The sequence below is a fragment of the Prorops nasuta genome, unplaced genomic scaffold (assembly GCF_024137725.1).
Source record: "Prorops nasuta isolate Cenicafe-Biocafe unplaced genomic scaffold, Cenicafe_Pnas_1.2 PNAS00006, whole genome shotgun sequence".
Lineage (NCBI taxonomy): Eukaryota > Metazoa > Arthropoda > Insecta > Hymenoptera > Bethylidae > Prorops > Prorops nasuta.
In genome coordinates this window covers 4600321-4608389 of record NW_027116803.1, presented here as the reverse complement: position 1 = coordinate 4608389, position 8069 = coordinate 4600321, and positions in this window count along the sequence as shown.

The following is an 8069-nucleotide window of genomic DNA, read 5'->3' as shown; positions in this document are numbered from 1 at the left end:
AATCGTTGGCCTTCGGCTCAGTTTTCTTACTCGAAAGTCACCTTTATACGATGTGCATTTCGTTCTCTCGCTTTTTCGCGATTGCTTTGAGTCTCTTGGCGTTTGAGGAATCGCCGATGAAGAAGAGACTAAGGCTTTCAAAGAGCCCCGTTTTAAAGTGGCTACATTCCCCCAAGGTATCCGCCAACCGTGGATTTGAATAATTTTTTTCTTCCCTGGCTTTCATTCTTCTCCTTCTTCTTTTTCGTTTCACACATACATACGCGTGCAAGTGCACTCGCGCTATTCAACTGCCAATTGATTTTACCGTACATTGACAATCCCGATTCACTAGATCCACCACCATTCAAATAGATTTGTAATGCATTCCATTATATATATATATATATATATATATATATATATATACGAAGAATAAACTCATCAGCCTACTACGTCATCCGTTCGTTAAAAATTCTTCAACACAAAACTACTAATTATAAGAGACTCTGTTGAAACGAAATGACATTAAATTAAATGTATTATTAATCGATTGGTATATCGTTCGCGTTATGTTAATAGCTTAGATCGAACGAAAATAATTAATGGAAATCGTAGGATTATGCCCTTCTCACTTTGGCCCCAATACAGGCATTACGAATGAACGAATCCGAATCGTTTATTCCATTAAAAACGGAGCACGGGTTATAATTTAAGCAAAACCAATTTCACCCCCGGTCGAAGCTATTAATTGACGTCAAAAATTAATTTCATGTTAATTATCACAAAGATTTATCGTAATCAAGAAATGGGAATGGCCCAGAGAAATTATTGTGTGAAATTGGTCACAGTGAATGCATACATCACGGAGGTGCAGGGATAAACTTTATCGCATTTTCCTGCCATACATTTCTCTATATGTATATGATATTTAGATTTTCCTCATTTAACCTCTATCGAGCATTCTCGTTTCCGAATATTATGTATACCGCGCTTTTACTCAAATCTGCATATAAAAGGCCGATAATTTATCATACAAGAAAGACGAATATCATGCATGAGTGCTTTTAATATTTAATTTTGAAATATATATAGATAAGTAATGCTTATTAATTTAAATATTGCTCAGACCAGAGCCTGTAATATAAAAAGTAAAGTGAATATACCAGGATTCTCTTTATTATTTAAATTATTTTGTCAACTATATTTATAGCTATATATTTGCAATAGATATAATTTTTTATGTTTGGAGAATATTTATATACTTGTTTACATCGATTGGAAATGCTGATTTCTTTTGTGCGGTCTGCAGACACGTTTTGCCGACTTTCACACGATATTCAGAGTAAGTATACCTTATACATGCGTTTTACATAAGAGATCATGAATGATGAAATGTACCGCATACTCTTTCTTTATGCATATCTCACGTACATTGGGTATAACACACGCCACATTTGGTGCCTCGGGATATTCAGATTCCATACTGTACTTTGTCTTAGCCATAAAAATATCAGGCTAGACAGCGCGAACTAACGCGTCACATGGAGTATCTTTAAATATAAACACCTAAATCTAACCAACTTATATTACTGAATAATTGAAGAATTATAAGTCAATCAAAATATCAACTGTAGACTGAAGAATTTTTTAATGTAATGAAGAAACTCTGATAAATTTGAGTAATTTTGTCATCTCCATTAGAATTTCTTATAATCTGATTCAATATGACACAGTAGGACAGTAATAGATGAAATTTAATTGATTTAACCTTGCGCAATAAACTAGATACAAATGTGAAACTTTTCGCGATTGATTTGACTAGAAATACAAGGAAATTGATAATTTATCATTATCCTCATAAACTATAATAAATATTACACAAAAATTACAGATGGGATGGAATTATAATAGAAAACTCGGTAAATGCTGAAATATATAGAAAAGTAAAACAGAAGAGAGTTATTTTAGAACGCGGTGTAGCAGCTACGTTCCATGGATAGAGTTTACGTCAAATAGCCAGATAAAGTTCGAATAAAGTTAAGGGCGGCAGAAAGCGGCTAGCGAAGTCACTTTAATTAAGATTGTCACCTTCTCTAGCATGCAGCGTTGTGCTGAATTTCTCCTCTCTGTCGTGCTGCTGCTGCAGAGGTTGGAAAAAGCAGCGCGATAATGACTATGCATAAGGACGCGCAAAGGTTTTCATATAAATGATAATGTTCCGGGTAGCTCCTTCCGCTACCATCTCCAAGAGCGGCTCAAAGGAATTACAAATTTCAACGGAGCCAAAATTGATCACATGAAAAATACATGGATGCGATATAGCTGTGCTATATCATACCATCCTGCAGTATATATATGCAATATATATATAATACCAAAGAAAATAACAATATAGTTGAAATCATCCGAGAGATACGATCGAGTTTAACCGTTAATTCTTTTATTATCGATGAGATTCGACGAGGGAAGAAGTGCAGGAATGGTTGGCGGCTTTCAACGGCTTAATTAAGTGAGAATAATTGCAAAGGCTCGACTGCCAAATTGAATCCTTGAGCATCGCATTACGCAGGTAGGTCGTTATATAAACGTTATAATGGATGTCTGCTGGATGAGGTCCAAATTATTTTCGCACCAACGGTGTGCAAACTTGGTTATACGAAGCGACAAGGTAGTTGTGGGGACAAATGTACAACGTGGTAAGATAAAGAGATAGGGAGGGAGAGGGAGAGAGTGGACTGTCAAATCGAATTACAAAGCGAGAGAATCAAAATCTGAGATCCGCGAGGCCTATTCTCCAGTGGCAGGAATCGTCATTTGTCTCCCATCTACAAGTTTGTCATTTGGTAAATTTCAGTTGGTAGTCTGCAGGGAGCAGAGACGCTCGCTCGGTATTAAGGACTTAATTCGTGGCGGAGGAAGCCGGAAGCTCGAGGTAGGGAGTAGCTGGCTCTCCGCTCTCTGGTCGATGTGCAGCAGCAATACACGACGATCCCCTCGTGGCAGGATCGTCCCTGGATACGTTTAATGGAAACGAATCGTATTTTCCCAGCTTCTCTCGCTCTTCTCCGCGTCTGCAACTCGCTCTATCTCTGTCGCACCCTGCTTCCCTCGTGCCTCTGACGTGTTGTGCCGTGTTGTGCTCCCGCCAACCGATACCACTGACGTTAACGACCTACTCCTGGCCGTCACGTGGGAAATGCACTTTATAAAACGCAACAACAAATCACATTCAGGAGCGTACGAACCTCGACCTACTCTCTCTCTCTCTCTCTCTCTCTCTCTCTCTCCCACTTACTACACAACAACCTCCTCCACCTTCTCCTCCTCAAACACCCTTTCCTCTATTTTTACCATCCCTTTTACACCCACAGCCCCAAGCTTTGCCGCCAGTGCCGTCTGTGTTTGATGCTCCACGAGCCTCCGAAACAGCATTTTTTCTTCTACGCTATCTGTCGATAACAGCACGCGCGTCCCATCCAACAAGGACTCTACCTATACTCGATCCACCGAAAAAACTTTATCGTCACATTCTTGCGTTTCCATTCAGACTTACGCTAAAAATATCATTTTTTTCATTCTCGTCATCATCTATTCGTCACTGTTTTGCGATAATTGTATTATGTAAATAGAACGGATTTCTCGTGGTTACGTCTGATCAATACTGACTCTAACTACTAGATCCACGTAAAAAATACTATTGTTTATACATTTTTGCCTTTCCACATCGATTTGCAACACGAATATAATTGTTTGGATTCTCGTGCCGAGCCATTCATAATTATTGCAACAGTTCTTAGAAAAATAAAATGCATCAATTGCGGTTAAATGCGAGGATGCAACAGTTTAGTTTTCTCATTTCTTTTCCACTTTCCGCAAAGAGCGACGATAGCAAAAACTATCGGGCACTTACGCATAGAGAATATATGAAATAGTATAGAGATATACGGGTAGAAAAAAATTCTGGAAGAGCATTGACGCGTTCGGCCTGCATTTAATGGAAACATTTCGCACTTTATCGGGTGCCGCTATCCGATATCGTTTACGTAATGACCCTGGCCAGGAGGGAATGGACTCTGCGGATGCAACGATAAATCACCAGGAGCAACGTACTTCTACGGAACGGTCATCTGTATCTGATGCTTGGCAAAGGCACGAAGAGCCGACATTATTTCCCTCTTTTTATAAAAACCTATACTATATGTGAGCGCGAAACGTTTCAATAACAGAAGCCCTGCTGCTACCTGCACTATCATTTATCCTATGCAATCGTCACCATCACCAATATGCTTTTCACGTTTCCTCCGAGCGATAATCCAAGTACACATCTCTTCTTCAACAATGAAATAGCTAAATATAGAATCGTACCTTAAATTTTTAATCAAAAGATGTAATTTTATATAAATCTTGTACAATAAAATATTGTTTTAACACACACACACACACACACATTCGAAGATTTAATACTAGTGTACACAATTTTATTGACACCCTTTAAAAATGCATTCTTCCATCTGTCTACGTCGAATGTGTTGCTGTCACTTTATAATTTATGTAATTTTCCATTTCACTCATTCCAGTGTCGGACGAGCAGCAGGCAATGTCGATAGCAGAGCCTCTCCGGTAAAATTATTTCCGGTTAATATTCAGCAGTAGAAAGATGATATAATTAAAAAGCGAGGATCCTGTCGTTGCATCGGGTTGCCTTCCAGCGCGAAAATGCATGTAAAACAGAACGAAATGCGCTACCATGGCCACACCGCAAAGCCTCAACGTAACCAGGTCCTAGATAACTTTACAAACAGGTCCAGTTTGTTGGAATCGGACGTGGGACTGACGGGGAACGAAGGGGTACCGAGTACCATTCGCGAATTGAGGAGGGGGGGGGGGGTCGAAAACCTCGAAATCGGAACGCGCCAAGTGTCAAGCACAGTGCTCCAGTTTTTCAGCCCTCCAAACAAGCCGCTCCACCGCAACCCCTAGCTGATACTATCCCGAAGCGTACAAACGCACATCTCACCAAACTTTTCCATATCATAAAGATAAAATATATCCCGCTGTAAAACCTCGCTCTTACTCTGATTAATCGTTACTAGTAACCTTTATCAACGCTGTACTAATAATGAATAAATTTCTAGAACAATTTTCATGTTGCGTCATCCCTTACCAGGTTTATGAAACTAATATGTCTATGCGAATGTATAAAAAGAAAAATTGTTTAATAAAGGTATAAATAGTTTTATCGAAGCCTAACCCAGTATTACCGCAAATATGAAGTGGCGAAAATAAGTAATAATATAAAAAATGGTTTTGCTATTTTTATCAAATTGATGATAGAACAAATCATTAAAAGACAGATCCATGACATATTCATGGTAGAGGATGCAAAATCCGCTAATGCTGGTCGATGAATCCGTGCTCCCTTTGAAATTCTCTGAAAAGGCCATCCCTTGGGGCTCAATAGGTATTTATATCAATTTTAGTTGCAATGCTTTTGTCAGTAGCACGAGCAAAGGTTTAACCCGTTCTCTAAAAATCTAAAAATATCGAGAAAAGAATTATTTTCATGTGCGAGTGAGTGATTTAAAATACTAAAGCTACATCCCCTCTGCACTCATTAATTAAGATAGATTTGATGATTACTATAGGAATTAAATCACTTGATTCAATTCGAATCGTTTATAACTCGATACTTTATTTAAAATGGAATAGCACGTGAAATAATGACGTTTGAAGAAAGTGCAGAAAATATCGATAAGCTGACTTTGTAAGTTTTTATCATTTATTCCAGAGTTTCGTTGAGCGAGTATAAACAATGATCAAAAACCGGCAGTTAAAGCGTTAAAAATTCTCTGCTGATAGAAATTGAAGAAAAATGGTCCATCTATTCTTTTTTTTTTTTTTTCGTTCTCTGTTCTTTTCTGTGAAATATAGATAGTAAACCGAGCTTAATGCTTCGAAACCGTCACTAAATTACTCCGAGCTAAGTTATTCGCATTCCGCAAGCTACGAGAACTCAGAAGAAAGTCACTGGGAAGATGGAAGTCGTTGGAACAACAAAAAGTTTTCAATTTTCTACACCGAGGCACTAAGTACGTTAGAGAAACGAAATCAAGCGTTGTAATGAAATGTCGAATAATGCTCATTATTCATGAATCATTACATCATAGTCCTTAAAAGATTTTTGCTTAAAAATATTGCACGCTTCGCGAATACAGCTGATTTAATTCTGGCAATTAAGAAGTTGGAATGCAAAGTTCCGGAGATTGCTGAAATAGGAGGAGAAGGATATACTATATAGGATAATTAGGACACGCGGCGGTAAGGAAAAAGGAAAAGAATAATTGTTACTCTTAAACGGTTAAAAGAACAGTTATAAATGAATCAGTAGAGGATCAAGCTAACAATTTCAATCCCCGTTTCCCATGCCACATGTTATCAATTATTCGTGAGTGAGCTTCTGATTAAGGGCTACGGGATTTCGAAAGAGAGAATGCCAGTATAAACGCAAGCCCTTGCTCGAAACTCGATCCATAAAACTTACATTCTCTGTACTGGGACCTTTCATGAATGTTATATATACACATTGCACGTTACCATGAAAATGTCGACTTTTCTTCCACGCTCCTCGCTCATTTAAAAGAGATCCAAAGTATTTTTCAAACCTGACTTTCATTACAATATTCCCATGCAGCATTGCGACTAACTCTTAAATTCACCTATTAACATAATTCCATTCGTTTTAAATTACCACCTACAATATCATCCGTGTTTTTTCATTTCAACGTTTCCGTCAAAGCGAACGATTCTCATTACGCGAAATAAGCTAAAATATATTATAGGTATACAAATTGGTTTAGATGTAATGACCGTTCATGCAATGATGATCGAGTAAACACGCAGCATGTCATATTAAACCAGACATTCGTAATGATCTAGATCATTACACGGGGCACAACTTGAATCAGAAACAGACGAATCCACTTTGAGTCAGGGAAATTTCATCTACGTGCAATTTATATGCAAAACTCCTCGAATAAATTTATTTTTCCAGCAAAATTCAATCAAAGATTATGTACGGTCATCAGGAGCAATTATTGCAGAGCGATCGAAACGGCTCCTACGAGTTGATCTATTCGCGCGTGCTGCAGGGAAAGCGGAGAATTGTGTCAGTCTTTGGCACAAATCGCCATTTAATAAATCGATGGACGCAAGTAGCTGTATGTCCGCGCGCGCGCGCGAGTGCTTATTGATAATAAAATATTGAAAGGCTTCCGGGGTAAGGAATATCGAAGGTGCAGAAAACTGTGTATAGTGCATTGACTGCAATGTCGTTTCTCTTAAGGCAAATGACGGAGAAGGAAGCAGCCTCGACTACTAAGTTTACGCCGCAAGGTGGGGAATTCTCTTTGATGCGGTGCTCGTGCGGCGTAGATATTGGTCTTCTGTTAACAAGCTGCATTTCGTAGTAGTACATGGAGATCGGCCAAATTGATATGTATATCGTGTCCCGTGCATGTGCACGAGTCCCCACACATTGACACGCGATAGGGGAAGAGGGTACACATAAACTATATACGTGGACCACAACTCCGTTCATGAACTCTGCATAAACTGAATTGCTGGCCTACAATGCATCGAGTGACCACTTAAATGCTACCCTCCTAAAATAATATTCGTGAGATAATCAAATTTCCTAATGCACACTATGATGCCACTCGATGCGGACCATACAAAACTCTAATTCTCATCCAACAAAGTACTCTCCTTCATATATCTCGTGAAAACGTTTTGTTCTCCACCTTTATACCATCGACCAACAAAAGCCAATTATGCACAAAAAATCATGCAACAGTCAGGACGTAAAGTAACAATCAATTTGTACTATATGATGTAATTAAAGCCGGACGTAAATCTTTTATGGATGCAATGGGAACTCCCGAAATAATGGTCTTAGTTATTAGCCGGTTTAATTTATAAGGTTTAACGAGCAACGAAATACGATGTAGCGCGGCTTATCGTTTATCAGTTAACTGCTCAGCTATCATAACACATGGGCAGGCATAGTAATTGAAGCGTGGCCAAATCGG